The sequence below is a fragment of the Rattus norvegicus genome, chromosome 5 (genome assembly GCF_021556685.1).
Source record: "Rattus norvegicus strain SHRSP/BbbUtx chromosome 5, alternate assembly SHRSP_T2T, whole genome shotgun sequence".
In the NCBI taxonomy this organism is placed as follows: domain Eukaryota; kingdom Metazoa; phylum Chordata; class Mammalia; order Rodentia; family Muridae; genus Rattus; species Rattus norvegicus.
In genome coordinates, this window is record NC_141538.1 from 67,605,479 (window position 1) to 67,631,133 (window position 25,655).

At 43.4% G+C, this 25,655-nt stretch overlaps 1 long non-coding RNA gene across 1 annotated transcript in view; it reads right to left on the reverse strand.

Moving 5' to 3' along the window:
• The window catches only part of LOC148005779 (uncharacterized), a 60,432-nt gene that overhangs the window by 34,104 nt on the left and 673 nt on the right, over positions 1-25,655 (reverse strand). The gene's annotated exons all lie outside the window — the stretch shown is intronic.

Here is a 25,655-nt window from a genome sequence, read left to right on the forward strand (position 1 = left end):
AAATATTTGCACTATTTTTGTAGGCGTGATGCACTTGTGTACAACAGCAAATGAGCTTAGTGATATTCAGAACACACTTCAAAAAGTAAACTAAGTCGAATCTGGTGTCGCACACCTTTACTCCCAGCACTCAGGAGGCAGCTTTCTGGGTGGAATAGACCTTTTGTAAAATAACTGAGCATTTCTTGTGATTTCTTGAATGGCTGGCTCCTATTGTGCAGATGTTTTCTTTAGTCACCTGTGGAAAAGTGATTTTTTTTCTTGGACAGTCACATTTTGTCATGGTGTCCCACCCCTTAGTGACACATGTGTGTCATGTCTTCTCACTCCTCTGTGATACCGTGTTCCTTCCCAGTTCATTGTAGCATCCAGCTTCCTTTCTTCTTCGACTTTCAGGGGGGCGGGGGGAGAAGTCTAGTGTTTCTGTTTAGTGTAGCAAATGGATTTATTACCCATTCTCTATATGTTTGCCAACTTGGTGATTTTTTTGCATTTAATTATATTAGTTCCCATTTCCTAATCCCCAGTGGTATTCAAAGTTGTGTTCCTAATTTCTCCATCCATTCTCCTCATTCTTCATCTGTAATGGTAAGACATCTGCTCTGAATTCTTCTTATGACACACTATAAGGAGTTTTTTCTAGTGTCATAACATTGTGGTCAGAGGCACTGTTATGTATATTTACTACTTTGAGACATTTTCTATTTGGTTCAGTGTATAGATTTTTGTAAATGTTTAATGTGGGCATTAGGAAAGAGCATACATTGCCCTTTCTTGGGAGTAAAGTTTTATATATAATTTTTCTGAGAACCTTGTATGTGAACATTATACTGACCTCATTGCCCACACTGACTCCCCCCAACACCTCCCATGGGCTCCAAAGTGATTTGCAGTTTCATATTCCCATCAACTGTTTCTCCGCAGCCATAGCATTTGCTATTGTCCACCTTTTTAATTTCAGCATTTTATTTTAATGAAACCGTGTCTTGTTGTAATATATATTTTCCAAAGACCAACAGTATTGGGTGATCTCACATGCTTATTGACTATCTATATCTCTTCCTTCCTGAGCAATCTGTTAAATATTCTGGCCCATTTTTAATAGTTCGTTATTTGTTGCTGATTTGTAAAGTGTTTTTCATTATAGACACAAGTCCTTCATCAGGTCAGATATGTGCAGTGCAAACACTTCCTCCTACTCTGCTCTATTTAGTAGCATCCACAAACAATGTTTTCCATTCCAACTCATCAATCTTTTTTTTTCTATTTGGTTCCACTAATACCATTTCGAGAAAATCTTCGCCTACCCCAATTTGTGAAAATACTCTTCTGAGTTTTCTTCTAGAAAGTTTACAGTTTAAATTTCAGGTCTAGGTCAATGATGCCTCTCTAAATATTTCATGCTGCTGCCTTATGACGAATCACATTCGTGTCTTTTCTAGTTACTCCATCAATAATTTAGAAACAGAACTAATTTTACACGTATTTATTTAATTTTATGTGGGTGTGACTGCATGTGTGTGGGTGCACTGTGTTCATGCGTGGTGCGAAGAGGGTGTTGAATTGCCTTGAGGAGTTACAGACGGCTGTGAACCAGCCACCATGTGGATCCCGAGTACTGAACAGGAGCAACAAAGTGGTCTTAATCCCTGGGCCATCTCTCCAGCCCCACAATTCACTTTTTCACATATTAACCTTGCATTGTGTGTGTGCGTGTTTTTCTAGATTAACTTATTGATTCTAATTGTTTTGTACCTTAAGATTCTTCTGTGTAAAAACGTGTTTCTATTTGAAGATAAAGGTTTGGGTCTGCCTTTCCAAGCTTTGTGTCTTTTAACTCTGTTACTTACCTCACTACCAGAGAAGAGCCAAGACCTTCAGTGCAGTGAAGGAGAAATGGGCAGAGAGGACATCCGCAGGTGGCTCTCACCCATGAGGGAGGAGGTTTCTATCTCTTCCGTGTCGGATAGGATTCCACTCTAGGCATTTTGTAGGCTACACTTCCATTCCTAGCTTGAGTCGTGCACATAATGTCTCTGAACTTGGAAGGACTACATATGAACATGTGAAATACAACCTCAAATACAAACTCAAATTCCTGAAAGAAAGTCCACTTGGTCATCACGATTGCTATTTTTTTAAATTTTTTTGTATTTATTTATTTTATGTATATAAGTATACTGTAGCTGTCTTCAGACACACCAGAAGAGGGCACCAGATCTCATTACAGATGGTTGTGAGCCACCATGTGGTTACTGGGACTTGAACTCAGGACCTCTGGAAGAGCAGTCCGTGCTCTTAATCGCTGAGCCATCTCTCCAGCCCCACGATTGCTATTTTTGACATGTGTGTGTATATATATACAAATATATAATATATAATATATATTATATCCTTAAATACAAGTGTCCAGATTCTAGACGAGAGTATTAGAGTCCTGGAGCTGGAGTTGCAGGCATCTGTGGCCTACTCAATGCAGGGTTAAGAGTCAAACTCAGGTCCTCCTGAGAGCAATACGTGATCTTAACTGATGAGCCATCTTTCTAGTTAAGGATTTTTGTGTTTATAATCAAAAGGAATGCTGATACTTAAAATATTTTTCTTGGATTGTCATAACTGGGTGATGCTCAATTCACTAAACAGGCCCCTCTATTTTCAATTTTGCTTAACATTCTTTTTATTTCTTCTTAAAATGTTCAGTAGTGTTTGTCTGATAAGCTTTCTCATGAAAATTAAAGATTTAGGCACAAACTTAGTGACTTTTAAAATGATACGGTGCTATTTATTCTACTCCAGTTTTTATTGGCTTCTGTTACAAAGTTGTGATTAAAGGTATTGAATTTCACTATGAAATGTTCACAACCTATCTTAGTTCTCTGACTGTTAGGATGGTCCATTAGTATATTCGTACTTCGTTGCTAATAGTAATCATTTCTGTTTTCTTTCTTTCAGTGCTCTGGGGATTTGATAAGTTTATTACATTCTTCAAAGAGCTGACCCTGCACTTTGTTAATGTCTATTAACTGTATCTTCTCCACGTGTCTAGTTTCTGTTCTCTTTACTTACACGGGGTTTAATTCAGTCATCTTTAGCCACATTGTTAAGGTCTGGAGACAGAGCAGATCAAGAGCAGACCTGTATGTGATCACAGCAAATGGCCATCACTTGGGCTTGAATCTTGAAGCCAATCTCCAGGCCATACGCACACACCTTCACACTGGATGCTTGGAAGTGGGCCTTATTCATCACTGGACACAGATTGAGCGATTCTGCATATTGTAACAGGTTAAGTGAGATTCAGAACCAACGTTTTGAAGAACCAGGCTCACTACACTGAACATGCCTAGCTAGTCAACTGATGGCCCAGATTCTGGACATGGATCTGACATTGATTTGAACTTGTTTCTTCACATTTCCAAAGGCTTTTCTAAAGGAAAAACAAACTAAAAACCCAGCAGAAGTGTTCAAGGAGGTCCTAGCATCACTGTCTACACAAACCCAAGGCCTCCAGAAGCCTAGAGTAGTAAAAGTTGTGTATTCTGATCATCAGGCTTGGAAGCTATAGCTATAATTTTGTAGATTTCAGAACGCTGTTCAATGAGTGATGCCAACCAATATGAAGTAGTTAAAATCTAATGCTATAATGACAGAAGAAAAAGGGATGTGGACATGTTAGGCTTGGGGGACAACAAAGAGACAAGAGTTCAAAAATGTTGATGGTGTGAGCATCCCCTTATTACTAAAGAATACTGCATGTTCTTGGACCCTTGAGTAAGAGATTGATGTTAGACCCATGACCAAGATGCTATGTGTGGCAGGGAATGTGTGTGTATGCATGTGTGTGTGCATGTGTGTGCGTGCATGCATGCGAGTGAGCATGTGTGGTGGATTTTGGAGAAGACAAGGGAGCATAAGGAGAATACCTCAATTTCTGCCCAATAGAAGTGGGAGGATGGAATCACTGATGTTCCAGAAGCTAAGAATGGAAAAATGTAAATTATTTTCTTTATGCGTGTGGTTTGCACAACATCCTCCAACATAAGACTCCCACTTGGGCCCTAAAGTTGGAAAAAAATCTGGGAAATATGGGGAAGGGGGGAGCAGAACAGCAAGGCTTTGGCAGGATGTGACAGATGTCCAAGCTAACAGACCAACTCTTAAAGGGAGACCCACACAAGGTATTCAACAGGCTTAGTAGCCGCTAGTATCAGGAACCTACAACTAATGCCTAAAGGACAGAGATGCACTTCTCAGAGAGCTCCTTAGGGGAGCTGAAGCACGCTTATGAAAACGCCCTACCCCAAACTGGATCTTCAGGGTGACGGAGATTTCACAGGCTTAGAACCTATCTCTCTATAGTCACCTCACTGCAACTGTAGGTGCATTTATAGCGTGGTAATTGGACTGAGGACGTGAGGGTGGTACTGCTCACTCGAGGCCCACACAAGTCACTCGGGTGACACAGCAGTAGTTTCTCGATAATAGTTAAGATTAGCATATACTGTGCATAAAGTCCTGATCTCAGACTGCCAGGCCACAGTGCCTACCTCAGAGTTGTAGCAACAGAGGTTAAGATGTCATTTACACATTTGGTCTAGAAAGATGGCCAATGCCATTAGTAACTCTTAGCTATTACTTAGATGAACTAATTCTTAATGATGGTTCTTTTTTTTTCAGAGCTGGGGACCGAACCCAGGGCCTTGCGCTTGCTAGGCAAGTACTCTACCACTGAGCTAAATCCCCAACCCCTAGATGAACTAATTCTTAAAAAGAAGACAAAACAAAACCCAGAGCAAAGGCAAGTCAACTTTACAGAGTCTTGTTGACATTTCTAGCCTGAGTTAAATGATGGAGACTTAACTTGATTTGTATCCCAAGCCTACAGAGTCTAAAACTTCCTTATACCTTACATTGTTCCTCTAGCCAAAATCCTGTAAAGGTTTTACATTGCTTTATGACATGCATGTCTCTGGCTCTCGCAGGTGGCCCGACACAATTCTGTCCTTTCTCATTCTCTGTCTTTAACTCCAGCCACTTCCCCAGTTCACACCCCAGACCCCAGGCACGTGTCATTTTCCAGACCTGTCCCATGTGTTCCCATTCCCATGACCAACCTTGCTGGGCCTGCCTACATGTTTACCTTCATTGCTTGCATTCCTCCATCTTCAATATTCAAGTCCTTTCCTTCCTCCCCCTACCCCACCAATCTCTCCTTACTCCCCTTTCTCTCTCTCCACCCCTTCTGATTTCTGCTAAGCTCCTTCCCTGCTCCCACAGAACCGTGTACACACAGCATCTGTAGCATGGTACCACAACTGCCTGCTTACAAGACTCCATTATTCCGTGAGCTTCTCAGTAGTTTCTTACCCAAGCTCCCATGATAAGTGCACACTAGATATTCAATATGTGTGTAGGATGGCTAATCAAATTAAGACCAGTGCTCTAACAGAATGTGATTTCTGTGTGCATGTGTGTGTGTGTGTGTGTGTGTGTGTGTGTGAGAGAGAGAGAGAGAGAGAGAGAGAGAGAGAGAGAGAGAGAGAACTGAGACTGTAATGGCTTTGACAAGGAGGGCATGTGAATCATCTCCTTTGGAGGAGATAGCTACATCAGGGTTCTCCTGAGAAATGAAACCAAGAAAAGAGGAAGAAAGAAAAGAAAAGGGGGAAGGGGAGAGGTAAGAAAAGGAAAGAGGAGGGAGAGAGGGAGGAAAGAGGAGAGGAATTAAGATTGAGGCTATGAAGAATCGGCTCACATGAACAGAGCCTGGGGTGACCCATGATTTGTGCTGGAGGCCCAGGCACAGGTGCTGCTGTGGTTTCACTGTTAAGTCTAAGCCTGAGACCCAAACTGAGAGTTCTGGTTCAAGTCCAAAGGCTCAAGAATGGGATGTGTCCCACTCCACCCAGAAGCCCAACTCTCAGCTCAGACAGAGAAAAGTACTCACTTCTTGAATATCTCTGCTCTCTTTAGGCTCCCCATGGATTTCATAGTACATACTAATGCTGGAGGCTCATCTGCCTTAGTCCACAGACTCAAAACTTCCCATACCTATCTAACCATCTCTTTCCCCCTCCCTCTCTTCCTCTCTCCCTCCCTCCCCCAAATCTCTCTCTCAGAAATACCCTACAGCCTCATGGAGAAACAAGGTTTAGCCACGTAACCTGGTCATCATGTGGCCCGGTGAAGTCAATAAATAAAATGTACCATCACTGAGTAAAACCCTGATCGATGGTTATATATAGAGGACTTCCCAAAAAGAAAAGGTCTAAGGAAAGTCCCTAGAGCAAACATCTAGGCTATAATAAGTACTCCTCTTGTGACTACAGGGAAGAAACACGGGTGAAAATGACACTGGCTACAGAACTAGGAACCAAGAGACCCCATCAAATCTACTCTCAAAAACAGTGTTGCCAGCTACCCACTCCTTTGTGTTCTCATTCATTTATAACTGACTCCTAAAATTCTAAGAGAAAAACACATTTGAATAAAGATGGAGGAAGGGAAACAGTATGAGGAGAACAGAAAGAAACGCACTTTGTTATATCAAGAAGAGTGGAATGTGTCCACAGTGTCAGAGTGGGGACCATGTCATTGGCAGCTGGACTATTTCTATATTTTTTAACATGGCTGCTGCTTACTACATATGCTCCTGTGACTGTACCATGTGACCAAGTTAAGGTACAGAGACAGAGATCCCTGAAGGCCACCAGGATCATGTTAGAAAGGACATATTCAGTACACACGTGCTTTGAACTTCACCTTAAACACCACGGGCATTACTAACAAGTCCATGGTCTCTGGGGTTTGATGACCTTGGCTACATCACACAGGGACAAGAAGGCATAGCCATTTGCTGCCCTAAGTGCCAAGTCAGTATTTTCTGCAGCCCCCTCACAGCCTCCTTATGAAAATCCATTGTTCGTGGCATACAGAGAAATGCCTAGATGAAGGGTGTGAACCAAAAATGCCAGGAGTACACAGCGCGTGTGCCCTGGATGTGTATGTGGCAATGAAGTTGAGCACAGTTAATGTATAGGAAGAAAGGCACAGGCGAGACAGTAAAGAAGGCATTTGCCTGTCTCCCTAGAGGAAAAGGAGGGCGGCCATACAGCAGGACCAAAAGGCTACTTTTTAAAGTTTCTCCTACTTTCGTAATTTTAAAAAACGTTATTACAGGTGCCATGTACGTTATGAAAAGGTTAAAAACATAGACAAGCAGGAAAACACGAATAAACTATTACATTTTCATACGTGTGCCTCATTTATTTGAGACCCTGCTGTCCATACATCTGATAAATCGTTGTTTCTCAAGCAACAGTGTATTACAGCCATCTTTCCAGGGCAGATGCCGCCACCCCTACAACTGATGTTTATAAGCAGGCACACGATGGAGACGCAAAAGCACACACAGTGCAACTCGTCTCTCCGTGATTCTCTCCTCCAGAACCTCAGACTAAGTCAGAAGTGGCCACTGTCACCAGCTTCTTGTGATTCTTCCCCACTTTTTGTGATCTTTGTACACAAATTCAATGCATGTATGAGCATTGTGTGTGTGTGTGTGTATCTCCTTTCAGGTAAATGGTAGAAATGCAGGGTTTCTGCCTCACTTCTCCCTCTGTCGTCAGCAAGAATATACCCCTGCTTGTTCATCTCCGTGGCTAGAGTGCCTTCCACTGAAAGGACACACAATATTGTATTTACCCTGGCCCTTTCAGAGGACACTTGCTATATTTCCAATCTTTTATTACTTCAGAATTGCTAGGTGTATCTTAAAATATAATATGCATATATTTTGCAAGGAACTTTTGGAGAAAAAAATTGGTGAAAGGAGAATTTTGAGACCAAAGATGTATCTGTTCTCAAGTTCGATGTAAACTGCTACTGGGCCCTCTCTGACAGTGCTCCCAACTCCACACCTGCCAACCACAGATAAGAAAGTTTAGTCCTTACCCGCGCATGCCCAGTCAGACACTAGTTCCCATTTTCACCCTGCCCGCCAACCCACACACCTTGCACATAGGTAAGGTCACGTGTCTCATCCGCGACAATGGAATGTGGAACAATAAACAGAAAGCATGTGTGTCACTGACAGACCAAGGTGACCTGAAAGGAAACTGAATATCCTCCACCCTAGCTTGCAACATCACCAACTGGAAACAGAAGAATCCAAGGCGGTGGGAAACAGTGGAGCCCAGTGTGGGAAGCAACCTTCGTGCCCAAACCACCACACTGAGGAAAGCTGTGAGGCAACTTGGACTTATCCCTGGGGGAAGAATACATCTCTGTTGTATTAGGCCCCTGATATATCAGTGCTTGCTTTAAGATCCTGTTTACCAAGGTACTTTTTAATCTAAAAATCCAGATCCAGAGTGGTGGGGACACATTTTAAAGGGATCTTGCTCATGTAATTCAGTATCAGTTTTCAATGTTGTTTGAAAATTGTTAATTATGATGTTGGCTCTTAAAAGATTGCCAAGAACTGCTCTTGAATGGATATTAATTTAGCAAATATGTTTGCAATATATGTGGAAATGACCAAAAGATCTTTCCCTTTGACCTCTCTAATTTTTTGTTTGTTTGTTTGGTTGGTTTTTCAAAATGGGGGTTTCTCTGTGTAGCCCTGACTGTTCTGGACCTTGCTTTGTAGGCCAGGCTAGCCTAGAACTTGAAGATTCACCTGGCCTTGCCTCTCCAGTGCTGGGATTAAAGGTGTGTGACACCATACCTGCCTGTTTTGGGTAACGGGGTGAAGGGGTCCCTCTCTTAAAGTTGCTATTGCACCAATATTTCCCAAAAATTAAACAGCCTTACATTTCTGATGTAGACCATGCTTACAGAAGTAAACATGCTCTATTTGTATATGTTATTGAATTCTAGATATAGAAATCAAAATAATGGATTGGCAAATTCTTTAGGCATCATTTATAAATTTTAAATTCCCACGGAAAAAAAATAAAATAAAATGTGTAACCGACTCTCTGAAGGACAAATTTGTTGCTTGCAAAGCGATGAATAGAAATTACACAACCCAGACCAAAAGTAAAAATAGGAGAGAGAGAGAGAGAGAGAGAGAGAGAGAGAGAAACAGCAGGCCTTCTAAAGCCAGAGAAAACCAGTTCCAAGAGCAGAGAAAGGTGATCCACACACAGAAGCACCTCCCTGGAAGAATCAGTGCCAGGCCTGAGAGGCTCATGTCACTGGTCAGGGCTAATGAAATAAGCACACCATGATGTATTCTGGAGAAATTTCTAGGCTAGCAGAGTAAAGGGAAAGCCTTGGTTTCCATAAAGAAAACACAAGTTACATGCAAAAACAAACAAACAAAACCAAAAAATGAAAAGGAACAAGATATGGCCCAGTAATGAACAGCTCTCCTAACATCCAAGAGTCTCCAGGAAAGAAACAGTATAAGGTTGGGGCTATCCGGTGTGGGTGTCATCAGACTTGCGTCATTTACACAAGTGTTGTCTGAGCGTGCCTGAACTGGGAGCCTAACTGCATACAAGTGTCACAAGTCTCTGTCACAGAATTTACATACATGGGTTATTTTGACTTAGAAGACCCAAGTGAGGCATTCTAATGTAATCAAATGTAAGAAACTGATCATACTGACTGAAACCCATTACAAATGTCTCTCCTTTCCCACTCTACCTTTTGGTCTAATTACACAAGAACTATAATAGTCAGCTTTTAGTCATGTCAATCATGCAAAACTGAATATTTTAATTTATTTTAGTTGTTTAAGCTGACTCAACAACTTTGGGGGAACTTCTGTATGAATTCCTTCGGTTCTCCACAAAGGCTTTCTCATTGACGGCCTTTTGGAAAGAACATTTTTTCACTTTATACCAACCAGTTCACTCTGTCTGAAGCTTGAGTTGAAGAGATACTTGATCTCTTAAAGTTTAACACTTAGCACCAGGCAGAATTTCCTTAGTGTCCCTCCACCTTCTAGCTCAAAGTTCCTAGCCTACTTGCCCATTTTCCAGACAGAATCTTACTTTCTCAGTACAAAAGGAAGATGTAGCACTAAATGCATACAATCAATATATCAGGATCAGGGGAGAAGGGTGCTGAAAAGTTAAGTGTATGAGCCCATCCCCAGTGGCTGTATTACCTTATTTGGAAAACGTCCTCGTGGGTATTGTTGAGTACCAATAGATAAGAGTGTCCCAGCTACCCCATAGTACCCTAAATCTAATGATAGAAAGGCAGAAATGGGTTTAAGAGATCCCAAAGAGAAAACCCAGAACAGAAAGGAAGCCAATACAGCCATACAGCCATAGACGTAGAGGTGGAGTGAAGCAGTCACAAGCCAAGGAAAACAGAGATTCTTCCCTAGAGCTTCCGGGGGCTCCTGGCCATTCCACCAGCTTACAGCACTTTGCTATAGCAACCCCGGGAAAGAAGCACAGTGAACGAATGAGGGAGACATCTTTGTGGGGCCCTGGGTCCAAGTCCTCCTCCTATCATTTAACCCCATCTGCTCTAATTTACTAATTCCATTTATCCCCTCTGAGCCTCCAGAGGCACCACCTTCCTCCAGAGATCTCAATAAAAATGAGTATGCATAAATAAGAGTGCTAAAAATACTGTATCTATGTGAATACAAACTAGGATGTATACTTGCCTGAGATGTCAAACAGGGGTTGGAGCCTGCACCCTCTACTCAAGCCTGTTTACTGCAAATCTTTGCACACACCAATGCATGCCTAATTTTGGCAATACCATCATCATATCGATTCTTAATATCAACTTTTATATATAGAAGCAAGCAGTCACTGAGGTACAGTGGTCTTTCTTTGCCTCTGAGATCTACTCACTTCTTGCAGACAACCTTACCCCAGTCACGCTAATTCAGTGGGGACCGCCCAATCAGCTTACTTCTCCCATAGACACAAACGAATCATTTAGAGTTAAGTCGCTTTCTGCATTATCTGTGGACTCACTCACCAGGATCCTAATTCTCACTCTCACTCGCCTAACTTACTCTCTTGTTCCTTGCTGACCTCTACCTCCAGGTCCTGGGTTTCCCCACAAGGTGACCCTGCCTTCCTTCCAGACCTAGTTCCTCTTGCCTGAGAGATGAGTACCTCCATGGGCTGCTTGCTGAGCTCTCCAGCTCCATGAAAGTCCATGTCAGAATGCCACACTCTCTCCTTGGCCACATCCACATAAAGTGTTCATTTGTATTTCCTTATAATTACCGTCACTGTGGCAATAAGAAATACCACTATACATGTTAAAAATTATATACAAGCCTCAACTTTCTTGAGGATAAGAAGATTTAATACTTAAAAAGAATACATGACAGCAGTCATGGGGGTATATGCCTTTAATCCTAGCTCTTTAGATGCTTGGGCAAGTGGATCTTTTTTAGTTCAAGGCCAGCCTGATCTACATAGTGAATTCCAGACCAGCCAAAGTTATATAATAAGAGCCTGTCTCAAGTAAATACATAAATAAAAATGCATAAATACATAAATGGCATACCATTTATGTTCTTGTACCACAGTTTATCATCTTGTACCTTAGCCACTTTTTTCTGCACTAGAGACGGTGCAGTATTTAAATCTTCCTGGTTATATCAGAGTGTCAGAAAAATACTATTCTCTGAACTTTTACCTCTTCGAAAATCTTTAAATGAGCATAAAAAAAATCTTCCCAAGCAGGAATTAAAATAGTCACAGAATTGTGGCCATACCATGTGCCAGTGAGAGGGCTCACTAGGTAAAGACATTTGCTTTTAAGCCAACCTGAGTTTTATCCCCAGGACCTATAGGCTGGGAAGGGCGAACCAACTCCCACATGTGTCCACTGACCTGTACATGTGTGCTGTGGTATGAACACCACACAGGTGTACACAGAACAAGGAACGCACATAAAAAGAAAACTGGCCTTTGAGACTTATAAACAATCACAATCTCTATTATCAGCAACATGCATTCACAACGCGAGACATCTTTCAAGTGCACTGAATCTTGGGAAATACAGTATTCAGTACAGTTAGCTTCACTGCCTGTCTCCAGGCAGAAATTAAATCACTTCTAATACGAAAATTAAATATCTGGTGGTCAGAATTACTACTAAAGATTTCCAACCAAGGTCACACTTTGAAAATGTACAGCCAGCATGCTACACAAATGTCAGTGAATGCTGCTGCACATGCTACATGTATGTCTGTGAATGCTGCTGCACATGCTACATGTGTGTCTGTGAATGCTGCTGCATGGCATTACCTGCTTTGTCATTTTTAAGTTTTTATATTTATTATATGTATGTGTGTGAGAACTGAGAGGGTCAAAGGATAACTTGCCAGAGTCAGTTTTCTCTTTCTGCTATGTAGTTCTAGGGATTGAGTCTGGGTCACCGGGTCTGGCAGAAAGTGCCTTTGTCACCTAAACCACCTTAAAAACCCAACCCACAACTTTTAATATGACTTCTCTCTGTCTCTCTGTCTCTCTGCCTGTCTCTCTGTCTCTGTCTCTATGTGTGTGTCTCTCTCTGTTGTTCTCTCTCTCTCTCTCTCTCTCTCTCTCTCTCTCTCTCTCTCTCTCTCTCTCTCTGGATGGAATTAAAAGACACCTACTGTATCACTTCTTTCTAACAATAAGTTTAGCAGTAATGATCTAACTTGGGACCATTCTACAACCTTCATAAAAATGGACTCTGAACATATCCCTCCACTATCTCGACCTCTACGTTTTCCACTGAGTTTTTATCCCGATAAACCTGTTTCCTGGTAAGGAAACCTGCACTAAAGATCTTAACTCCAAGGACTCAGGATCCCTTTTAGCACACAGACATCTTAGAAATCTTCCATTCCAGCACTCACCACAGCAGCCAAGTGTAGAATCTGGCCCCTCGCCACTAGAGGGGGTATTTCACTATCTCCTAATTTGGTTGACCAGAAATTCTGGTCCACAAGAAATTAAGACCCAAGCCCAGTCCTTTACCTTCTTCTCTTGTACAGTGTGTCCCTGTCTCCTCCTCCTCTTCCTCCTCCTCCTCCTCTTCCGCCTCTTCTTCTCTTCCTCCTCCTCCTCTTCCTCCTCCTATTCTCCCTCTTCTTCCTCTTCCTCCTCCTATTCTCCCTCCTTCTCCTCTTCCTCCTCCTATTCTCCCACTTCCTCCTCTTCCTCCTCCTCTTCCTCTCCCTCGTCCTCCTCCTCCTCTTCCTCCTCCTCCTCCTGGCTTTTGGTGAGCAATAATACAAATCTCACTTCCTACTTTTATTATTCCCCACATCATCCTCATTACCTTTTCCAAACAGACTAATAAGCTACACAGGGCTCATCCTAAAGACTTAACATTAACTCACTGGAAAATAACCCTGAAACCCAACTAAGCTGTAGCAGATTTTTCTTTACTTTTTAAAAAATTTACCAAGTTCATACTCTTTCATTTAAGCCAGAATAAGTGCAAAAAATAGGGGGGAAAGTAGACAGTAACAAATTTGAAAGAATAAATTCAATGTCTTCTGGGATCTGCTCAAAGTTTCAGGTAGCAAATGGCGAGGCTGAAGTGAAGACCATTTGGGTGGCTGCTTATTCGTTGCCTTGAATAAAAGGAGCTGGGTGAGAAACAGACCAATACTAACCTACTTCCTCCTGACCTTAAGGGTCTAGAGTCTAGACTCAAAACACAGGGGTCTACTTATTTCATTAAACTCCTTTTCACTCCTAGAAAACATCTTATGTCCCTACAGCGGCCAGTCCCTAAGTAAAAGACAAAAGGAGGAGGGGAGGGGAAGGAAGAGAGGGAAACAAAGATATCAATCTAGAGCTCAAGTCATCAGGTACCAAACACAAGGGTCCAAGATCAAAGCCAGCATCAGAATCAGAAGAATGAATGGCAAATGGGACAAACCTACCTTCCTACCTACCTACCTACCTACCTACCTACCTACCTACCTACCCTTAGCTACTTAAAGTCAAAAGGCTCCGTGGAGACAGTACTGCTGTCTTGTTCCCTACTGTTTTTCCTGAAGACCCCTGGTCTGAACATTGCACTGAGAGAAGACAGAAGAAGAAGTGGCCAGATAGGCTCTACATCCAAGTTATGAAGTCAGAAGATAGATGGGAGAAAATAAAAGAACCTCTGATAAGAGGAAAGCTATCAGAATATGATCAAATCTTCATGGCTTGGACCTGCCTGTGACTTGGGATGCTTTGACTGCAAGTGGCAAGGTCCCAGATCTCACTAACTTATACAAGGAACTGTGTTATCTCAGAGAACTGCAAGTTCCGAAGAAAGGCACAGTGTGGCCAGCAATTCCACAAGGTCAAGCTCAGGTTTCTGCCACGCTCCCTGAGATTCACTCCAACTTCAAGTGGCTTCTGTCAGGATGGCCAGAGTTGTTCTAGCCAGGATGCTCACATACATCCAAATAAAGAGCAGGAGCCACATGTATCTCCCCTCTTTTAATGTCAAGGAATTGCTTCCTAAAAGCCTTTGGCCTCCATGTCTTACTGGCCAGAATAACTTACTTGATGCTCTTTGGGCAAAAGAAGTAGGATTTCCCCATGCTGATTTAGAATACTCAACTGAAGCAGAATGGGTGTTGGAGTATCTATCACTACAGCACAAACTCAGGAGCTCATGATGCTGAGTACTCCTGAGGAGCTCTTGATGCTGAGTACTCCTGAGGAACTTATGATGCTGAGTACTCCTGAGGAGCTCATGATGCTGAGTACTCCTGAGGAGCTCATGATGCTGAGTACTCCTAACATCATTTTCAGTCCACACCGAGCCTACAGCTGCACTGTTTCCATGATCATAACTGAGATGGCTGAGCTTTGAGGTTACTATTTGCCCACTTCCCATCATGAACTTATATGTCAGCTATAAGATATGGGAACTTGCTTGATCTATCTGCTTGAGGAAAAAATGTAACACGGAGATGGGTTTAGATCCCAGCACCCATGTGGCAGCTCACAATCACTTGTATCTCTAGAGGGCTCCAATGCCTCTTCCAACCTCTGTGGACATCTGTACACATGTGGCACACACACACACATACACTTTGTTGCATGCAAGTACATGCACACAGACACACAACACATACACACACACACACACACACTTAGTTGCATGTAAATATATGCACACACACAGAGATAAATTTTTTTAAACCACAACAAAGCAAGAATGGTAAGCAACTCACACAGCAACTGCAAAGAGGGCAGCCTCTAGGGCCCCATTTTGAAAATGATTCATTCTGCCATTAGTCTGGCTCTGGAGAGATGTGGTAACTGGTGAGTTTACATACATATGGGCTTGGACTCAGGTATAGCACACAACATATATCAGACAACCTTGTTTTAGAGAAAAATCTCTTCAGTCATTTTCCTCCATGCTTGAGTACAGTGGTACAGGCCTGTTGTTCCTGCACTTGAGGGGCTGGAGCAAGAGAATCTGGAGCCAAAGACTGGCCTAGAGTACACTGCAGCACGTCTCTAAGAGCAGTAACTCCCTCCACTGAGATGAGTTCTCTGTGGCAAACCGCATTCACAGTAAGGCAAACCTACTCCTTTGTATCTACTTCTACTACTTAACTTGTACAGATAATATTTAGCAAGCATGAACTTCAAAAATATCATATGGAGAGGTGAAGGAAGGGAAAAAGAAAGGAAGGAAGGAAGGAAGGAAGGAAGGAAGGAAGGGAGGGAGGAAAGGAGGGAAAAGGATGAATTCCACAGGAATTCTCAACTAGTCCCCTTTGGGAATTTGAGAGAAAGGTTTGGTAGAATGGCTTCATTTACAAACTGTCCTACTTACAGCAAACAGGAGTGTCTAGAGAACCCAGGCTGAGGCAGAACGGACAGAAGGGAGAAGAATGGCAACCTATATATTAAGTCTAATTATAATTTATCAAAAGTGGGCTAGTCCCCAGTTGTAAAATGAAAGGCTAAAGGGAACAGAAACCAAGTCTGGGGGACAAGGTGATAAAATAATACTTGAGGGACTCAGGTCAATCAGGGCAAGTGATGACAGTGAACAGAGTCAGTGCACAAAATGCCTTCCCAACACAGAGGGGCAGCGTAAGTTAGTCATAAACTCATCTGCAGCTCTTTATTCTTTTGTCCTTCTATTCCTTATCTATATTTTTTTCTGAGTGTCCTGTACTGTATACACATGACCTTTTTAATGAAGGAAAAAGAAAACAATCAAGCCAACATGTTTTTATCTTGCTACTAGATGTTTTGATTCGTTCCAAGTAGCCTCTGCTACTACTTAGTTAAGATCACTTTTGTCCAACTCTCCCCAGCCGCTGAACGGCTAAGCTGGCTTGCCTTAACATTTTGATGTCTCGAGCAACACCATGCTGCTGTAGCTAAAAATGAAAAGACTATTAAAAAAAAAAAAGCCTCAAGAATGAGTCAGTAGTGCTGGACCACTCCCATGAGGCTCTAATAACACCACTCAAAACCTAATAGCTTAAGATACATTGTGGAGCAAACCGTTGTTGCTTTAACCAACTTCAATTTACATAAAGTATATTTGACCAAAATAACTTCTAAGCCAAACTGATACAGGGCAGAGTGTACCACCGCCCTCAGAGGGAAGTCTGAAGGTGGAGATAACAAACAGGATCAAAAAGTAAGGCTCAAATCATAAAGAACAGGCAAGGTGGCCTAGGCAGGTTTGGAGGGGGAAGATGCCTGGGGCGGTAGTTCAAAGTGGAAGGAAGTCTTTTATTAAAGCGCACTGCCAGGAGCCAAGGATAGAGTGGGTTTAGCCCTAGTAGCCTGGACGTGCTCTCCTGGGACGACAAAGCCAGGGCGCAAAACAAAAATGGTTCCCGTTCAGTGAGAGGTTTCATTCTGTCCATCCACAGCCACAGTTCCAGTGGAGGAAGACGAGGGTTCCGGAGCTGGCCAGCACAGAGTGGAAACACCAGTACTGCTTTCTGCCATATTGGTTCCCCTGGAAAGTATAGGAAGGAAAAGCCCACTCAGTCAGACAAAGCAGAGATGGCAGGAGAGGGGGGTTCCGCATGGAGAGAAACAAGCCAGACTTCAAGAGTAGAGGACACTGGTAATGTGGCTCGGCTTCTAGAGAGCTGGTCAGCCGTGAAGATCGAGAGCCAGGGGCGACCTTGGGTTTGACGTCTCATGAATGAACTGTAGTATACTTAGGATTCCTTTGGGGCTGATCTCTGCACCATGAGAACTGGCAAGCCTTCTAGTCAGCCTGGATCCACTCAAAAGACTGCCAGGCTGCTGGGGCTGTTGAGGAAGGCAGAGGAAGGCAGAGGCAGCACAGTGAAAGACAGCAGCACCACTGCAGAGGGGCTCGGCGTGAGGAAAAGCAGGAGTGTATTCATGTTCAGTCACGGCAAAGGTGTGAAAACAGGAAGTGGATGAATCAGCCCTGCTTCCAGAAGCAGCGAACTGGAGAGAGCAGACTACTGACAAATGGGGCTGAGGCAGCTGGATGGCCACTAGGAAAACACACTACATTGGACTGCTTCCATACCATACACCAAGACAAGTGAATCAAATATGAAAACCTAAAATAGAAATGACAGAAGGATACAAATCAACATGAAATCCTTCATAAACATGGGGTGGAGTGGGGTTTTCTAACTGACAAGATCCAGAAGTCCCCAGAGTGAATACTGACAAGTAAGACCATATATTTTACAATCTACGTAACCACAAGACCATAAGCAAAGTTCAAAGGCGGGGGGAATGTGGTGCCATTCAGATTACGCCAGCAGAAATGTATACTGTAACAGAGTCTGCACAGGGATGTTTAATTCCCTCCACCTCCCAAAACATGGCAAAGGGTCTAGAAGATGCTTCACAAAAGAGGAAAGAGAAATGACTCTTGAATATAGGAAAAGGTGTTCACACTTACTCATAAGAGTAACAGAAAGTAAAACCACACCAACAGTTTTCACTTACCAGACTGAGAAAAATCCCAACGTTAAGAAATGTACCTTGCTGCCAAGAATATGCATTAACTGGTATTTGCCTTTGTTTCAAGAGAGGTATAAACTCTACAACTTCTGTGGAGGACAATTTTGCCTTGTTTATCAGGCTACTACCATATTTACTCTTTGGCCCAGCAACCCACTTCTAGGAATGTTATAAATATATTTGCACAAGTATAAAATCCTCCTCAACGCATTTATTGCGACAACACTTCTAACTACAGACTTGGAACTTCCTAAACGTCTATCAGCACAGGGCCTGCTAAGTGAATGATGCACGGCCAGCCATACGAAGCGATCGCTGAGACACACTAAGAGGAAGGTATCTAAGATTCCCTCCACTGATATGGAACCAACTCAGAGATAGACTGTTCAGTGAAAAAGGCAAGGACAGCAAGGAAGTGCCCTATCTGTCTAACAAAGAAAGCGACTTCATGTCTGCACCAGCTTGGAGATGTGTCTAAAACCTGTAGAAGAGCCGGGCATAACGGTGCCCAGCTGCAACAACCTTGGAAAGCTAGAGCGGGACTTCACAACCTGGAAACCAGCCTGGCTCCAGTGCGAGAGACCCTGTGTCGGGGAGAAAGTAATGTCTGGAAGGATGGAAGGTGACAGCAGGTGGGGGCGGGGTGGGAGGAGACAGCAGGTGAGAGGGGGAAGGGCAGCAGGTGAGAGGGGGAAGGGCAGCAGGTGAGAGGGGGAAGAGACAGCAGGTGAGGGGGGGAAGGACAGCAGGTGAGAGGGGGAAGGGCAGCAGGTGAGAGGGGGAAGGACAGCAGGTGAGAGGGGGAAGGGCAGCAGGTGAGGGGGGAAGGGCAGCAGGTGAGAGGGGGAAGGGCAGCAGGTGAGAAGGGGAAGGGCAGCAGGTGAGAGGGGGAAGGGCAGCAGGTGAGAGGGGGAAGGGCAGCAGGTGAGGGGGGAAGGGCAGCAGGTGAGAAGGGGAAGGGCAGCAGGTGAGAAGGGGAAGGGCAGCAGGGGAGAGGGGGAAGGGCAGCAGGTGAGAAGGGGAAGGGCAGCAGGGGAGAGAGGGAAGGGCAGCAGGTGAGAGGGAGAAGGGCAGCAGGTGAGAGGGGGAAGGGCAGCAGGTGAGGGGGGAAGGACAGCAGGTGAGAGGGAGAAGGGCAGCAGGTGAGAGGGGGAAGGGCAGCAGGTGAGAGGGAGAAGGGCAGCAGGTGAGAGGGAGAAGGGCAGCAGGTGAGAGGGGGAAGGGCAGCAGGTGAGAGGGAGAAGGGCAGCAGGTGAGAGGGGGAAGGGCAGCAGGTGAGAGGGGGAAGGGCAGCAGGTGAGAGGGGGAAGGGCAGCAGGTGAGAGGGGGAAGGGCAGCAGGTGAGAGGGAGAAGGGCAGCAGGTGAGAGGGAGAAGGGCAGCAGGTGAGAGGGGGAAGGGCAGCAGGTGAGAGGGAGAAGGGCAGCAGGTGAGAGGGGGAAGGGCAGCAGGTGAGAGGGGGAAGGGCAGCAGGTGAGAGGGGGAAGGGCAGCAGGTGAGGGAGAAGGGCAGCAGGTGAGAGGGGGAAGGGCAGCAGGTGATGGGGGGAAGGGCAGCAGGGGAGAGAGGGAAGGGCAGCAGGTGAGAGGGAGAAGGGCAGCAGGTGAGAAGGGGAAGGGCAGCAGGTGATGGGGGGGAAGGGCAGCAGGTGAGAGAGGGAAGGGCAGCAGGTGAGAGAGGGAAGGGCAGCAGGTGAGAGGCGAGAAAAGGGCACCCTCAGCCTGTGGGTGGCACATACATAAATGATCTGAAGGCCTTGACAAGAAGCATAAAGGGCCAGAAAGCACAGTAAGAGGCATGGTTGGAAATCTACAACTGCATGGGAGGATGTCACCAATGTCAACACTTTTAAACCAAGGACAGGGGCAGTGAAGAAAATAAGAATGAAGTCTTGCAAAGGCATCACAAATGGCTCATCGAAACAAAGAGACACCCAGAGATGTCTGTAAAGTACACACCATGGAGGCATGAACACTTCAGCTTAGATTCCCCCACACCCACGAAGAAAGCCACGCTGCCTGTAAGAGTGCACATCTACAATCCCTGGTCTAGAAACCATGGGTGGAAACACCAGGATTCTCAAAGCTCACCAACAAGCTAGTCTGACCCAGCCTATCAACTGCCACAAAAGCAACATCAGTAAAGAGGGATAGACCTCTAGCCACCACTCCAGACAGAACCATACAAATACAGCATATATTACTGACTTAATTACACCCACCCACACACACACACACACACACACACACACACACAAAACACATCTGTGTGCACACACAAAGTAGGACAACAACTCCTTCAAATGACTAAATTGGGTCTACATTTGTCAGTCTGAGTGACTCAGTAGGTTAGGCCCAGTGGTGCACAGTGGTGTAGAATGGACTTTCTCTGCACCTCTTGTGCCTGAACCAGGAGTAAAACGACATCAGGAAGCTCAGAGGGCTGTGGGTGGGTAAGAATAAAGAAAAGAGAATATTCTGAATAAGCTTCTTGCAATCCGGTTTCATAGATTCATCAAAGGCCTTACAGAGTGCTTACTCTGATAAAGAACTGGATTGAGGGCTCAGTAAAGTCACCCAAAGAAATAGTCATGCCAAAGAATACAGAGACCCAAGACACTGGAACAAGAGTCTCTCAAAAAATGTTTGAAAAATTAAAAAGTGATTCCACAACTATAAAATGGTGTTGGCGCTATGGTAAATACGTTGCAATTTTTATCCAGTTTTTCTATTGTTGCTTTTTAACAGGGGAATAAAATTTTTTCAGAAATTAGAATAAGACAATTTATTCAATTTTACTGCACTTAAATAGCAGAAATCTTTAAAATATGGCTTTCTATTCTCTTCACCACAGTTGATAAAACAGGAAAACATAACTGGAATAGGGAACTAATCTAGAACAGATGTGAGGGAGGAATTTTTCCAGTACTGAACTATAAACATGCAGAATAAATACTGGAAAATGTACTATGGTAAAAAAAAAATCAGAATCAGTTACTAATTACACGATCTAAGTAGGAAACCAGATACCTAAATATGTGGAAAGGGTTCTTTAAAAATAACCCTAATGGCCAAACGGTCTTTACTCTCCGAACTTGACTTCGACAACACAGAAACCTGCAATCTGCTAAAATTCAGAACTTTCCAGTGCCTACAGAGCTGGGTTATTCATTCAGAAGATGAATCCAACCACAGAACCGACACGTTCACGAGCAGAGTCTGCTGTGCTTCTCATCATCACTTTGCCCACGTTTCTCCCACTCGATATGCTCTTGGAACTGCTCAATGACCTGCCTCTACAGTCCCCTCGATATGCTCTTGGATCTTCCCAGTAACCTGCCTCTACAGTCCCCTCAATATGCTCTTGGATCTTCCCAGTGACCTGTCTCTACAGTCCCCTCGATCGATATGCTCTTGGATCTTCCCAGTGACCTGCCTCTATAGACCCCTCGATATGCTCTTGGACCTGCCTCTATAGTCTACTCTACAGTCTACTCAGACTCAACAGGACAGGCAAAGACTTACATCCCACCTCAGCTTCTCTAGGAAAAAAAAAAAAACAGAGGACAGCTCTGACCTGGCTGCTACTCTTGAGAGCCTGCCTGTGCCTAGCATGCAGGAAGGAATGAAGAGCAGCAAACAACAGAATCGGCTCCAAGAAAGTTTGCTAATTTGTATGAAGTCAATTTGTGACTCATCCATATTCAGATGAATGTTCAAAGACAAATTCCAAGGCTAAATATAAAATGACTTTTGGACCATCCAGGCTTCTGCTCATTTCCAGCTTGCGGACAGGGATGGGGCTGTGATGTTGGCAGTCCACTAACTCTCTCAGACCACCGAGATCCCACTCATTTGATGGCTGGAGTTCAGAGTTCATTACCACGCAAGCTAAAGCGCTTTAATAAAATACTACTACCAATGTAACAGTACTACCAAAAGCAAAATGCTACATAGAAGAGCTACTGAGCCTCCTGACCGCAGTGGTAACATAGGAGAGGGGACTGGGAAAAGGCTGGCTCGAGTTCACAGAATTTAAGTGGTTCAAAAAAAAAAAAAAAATGAGCATTCAACTTTAGAACCTACGAGATCAGAAAGGTAACTCAACACTGTCATTTACAGATCCTGGCATTTAGGCCCCTAAAAGATTAATGTACCAAGGTTCAGTGGCTTCATGGTAGCCAAGGCTCGTCCCTGCCTCTGTGCCACACGGCCTCTCGCTTTTGGAGAGATGGAAAGAGCCAAACTTCTACACATGAGGCGGTATTTTTTTTTTTTTCACAGCTAGGATAATGGGCAAGAATCGAGCAGCTAGGTAAAACCTAAGCCGGCTTATTACACATGACCAATAACCCTTCCCTCCTAAATGACTGCAGTCTTCCCCCTGCCAGTGACCAGGGAGAACATGACTAAGAGATCAAATAATCTTTTAAACGAGATTACAAGCCTATCCTGGCCATTGGCCACTGTAACACAGTGGAGAGAAAGCCATTCATGACACTGTGGAATATTATTCGCCCTCACACCACAGATTAGTCTTTCCATCTCAGGTTTTAACATTTTAGAAAACGTTCTGTAAGATCAGAAACCTTTCCTGCTTTGCTGTTTTGCTTTGTTAAAGTAAGATCTACCACTTTAAGTTACATGAGCTTCTAACAAATCATAATCCCCAAATCTTTGCCCACTTCATCTCCCCACACAACAGAGTGGCATATGAGTCTATCTCAACGTTTGAAAAGATAAGAAATTCAAGAAATTTTTTTTGCATCTAACTGACTGAACATAGATGTCATAGTTCCCAATTTTCTAAGTATTCAAGTAGTTTCCCCCCAAGAAAAGACAGGAACACTTGCAAGCCTAAAGCATCCATACATAGTTCATTGTTGAAAGCAGCACAAGAGAAAGTACAAACGGAGAGGAAAGAACTTAGAACAGAGTAAGAGTCAAACCAAAAGTCTGCCAGGAAAGAAAAGAAAAGATCACAGCAGAGCTTCCTACGCAACAAGCCAAACTGTCATTTCCTTGTATCACCAGGCAGCTGTCTTGTGCTTCTGGCGGGCACCTTGACAAGCTGCGTTCAGTCAGGAATATGAAAAGTTCAGGTAAAGCAAACAATGCTAGTGACCTCAAATACATCCATCCACGCCAAAAATGCCCTATCCGTACACCGGCCATACAAATCCCTGTGGCAGTCATCTATCTGCATTCAAATTAGACAGGGCATATTTCATGGCTACTTATTGTCTTGGGACCCACAGAAGACTTGGGGATGTGTGAGGCAGGGTTTTGAAGCCTGTGACTTGGCAGGGGTTCTGAGCTATAGACAAAAGAGGGTTAAAAAGCAGGAGGATGAGAATGTCATGAAAAGTCTCTGGCTCAAGCTGGTTCTTCACAAGCTCCTGTTAGATAAGATCCCAACAAGTGGAGAAGGGGAAGAGTGTCCATTAAAAAGAGAGAATGTGATGGAGCCTGTGTGGAGAACAGTGAGGATAACAGTCCGGCTATACCAGGAAAAGTCTGGAAATAATAGACTTTTGGCTTTGGGGGAAACAAAAATCTAGCGGCTGGAGACGGTTAAGGCCATAGGTGCCAAAATGAAAGGTGTATTTTAGGAAGACTTATCTTACAAAGATAGAATTGATTTGAAAGTTTACAAGGGTCCTTGATTCGGGGGCCAGGTACAACTGAAGGGTGTGTGTGTGTGTGTGTGTGTGTGTGTGTGTGTGTGTGTGTGTGCTGAAGTCAGTAAATTTTATATACACATGTTGTGTGTGTGCATGCATGTGTTGAATATGGAGCCTCTGCCCTGGTTTTAGAAAATAGACTTAAAATTCAAAACTTACTTTCCTTAGGTGGTAACTTCTGGCTTGCAATTTGTGTGTGGGGGTGTGTGTGCTGTGTACAATGCATGTAGGTGTGTATATGATGCATGACTGTGTGTGAGTGCACATACATGTGGAAGTCAGAGGTGGGCATACAACTCCCTCTGTAGCCTTCCACCTTATTCGCTTGAGACAGGGTCTCATAGAAGCAGAATTGCAACCTGGTTTAGCCAACAAACTCCCAGGATCCACCTGTCTCCTGTCTTCCAAAGCTAAGTTACAGACACAGAGTCATGCATGCATGGCTTTTAACATAGATGCTGGGGGTTCAAAGCCTGGTCTTCATGCTTGCATAGCAAATGTTCTTACCCACTGAGCCATCTCCCCAACTCCTGGATTATAGTTCTCTTTCACCTTTCCTTACTTGTAACAGTAACCATTCTTTACACACTGGTAAAACCAACAAGATTACACCTCATTCTTCTTAGGCAGCTGTTTTTAATTCTACTTTGTTCAAAAAATAATAATTGCTTTATATCGAACACACAAGATTTCCTCAAATCCCTTATTTTATTTTTCAAGAGAATATATATCTTTCATTCTTACAGGCAGATTGGAGCTAAAAATTCACATCAAAATAAAATAAATGAAAGTTATCTTACAAACCTATAATAATTACTGTATAGTTTTTAACAGACTGATGTTAAAAGAGATTACTTTCTTAACGTTACAAACTAGTACACGCATGAAAGTCCTTTCTTCTTTTTTTTTTTCTAGAAAAAAGCCCAAACCTGGGAAGTCTTCATTATGCCACAGACTAAGGCATTTATTCTAATTTAGTTTCTCAAAAATTGGAGATTTAGCTGTATCTAGTATTGAATTTCACTTAGGAATATTGTAATCAAAAAAGTAATGTAGATTTCTAAAAAAAAAATCATTGCATAGGCCTCATAAAATATTATTTTCTATTTGTAGTAAATCTGACCTTTAAAGTGAAGAAAAGAGTATATATATATATATATATATATATATATATATATATATTTACAAAAAAATAAAAATAAAAAACAGGACAATTCTGTTTGGCTCCTGGAAAGAGCTGCCTGCCTTTAGGGGCCTTTGATGAAGCAGAGAAGGGTATCTGTAAGAGAGCACAACCCTGGCTCTGCTTCCATGACTTTTCTTCTGAGTTTCAAAAACTTGTCAGTTATCAATAAATAACCACTGCAAACTCTCCAACGGTGACTCCAGCTTCCCACTCTCAGCAGCCCCAGCCAGGCAGACTAGCTCACCCTGACTGAGCATTAAGGAACTAAGGCAGGTGACCTGAATGATGCTCAGGACTGAAAGGAAGTAAAAGAAAGCACAAGAGGAAAGTAACATAAAACTAGCCGGGATAGGTCCCAATCGCACACCCACTCAAAAATCTGTTCCTGGAGATTCCCGGCTAGCTAAGGGTGAAATTTATTTATTTTTTTTAAGGTAAACTAGGATAATTGTTTCCCCTCCAGTACTACCACCCAGAAAAAAAAGCACTATTTATAGAGAGAGACTCCTAAGTGCTAAAAGTCGGAGAAGATCCTCCTTCAATCCAGGAGTGTCCGTGATGTTGGTTTTGGTTACCAACACACATGCAAGTGGCATTGTCGTGGATCTGGTAAATTACTTCTGTCTCAACTCAGGACACGGGAACCGTCCAATTCATATGAACAAAGTTAGTGACTTTATAATAAACTGAGTGAGCAAGGGCCTTTCACATATTAAATTAGAAAATGGAACGTATTCTATAATTCCATGGAAAGATGTCATGTCTCCTAAAAATTGTACCTAATTTTAGGGTTCCTGAATTGAGTGATTCCAGCTCTGCATGAGATTTTAAAGTGAAGGAGAATGGGTGGGGTGCAG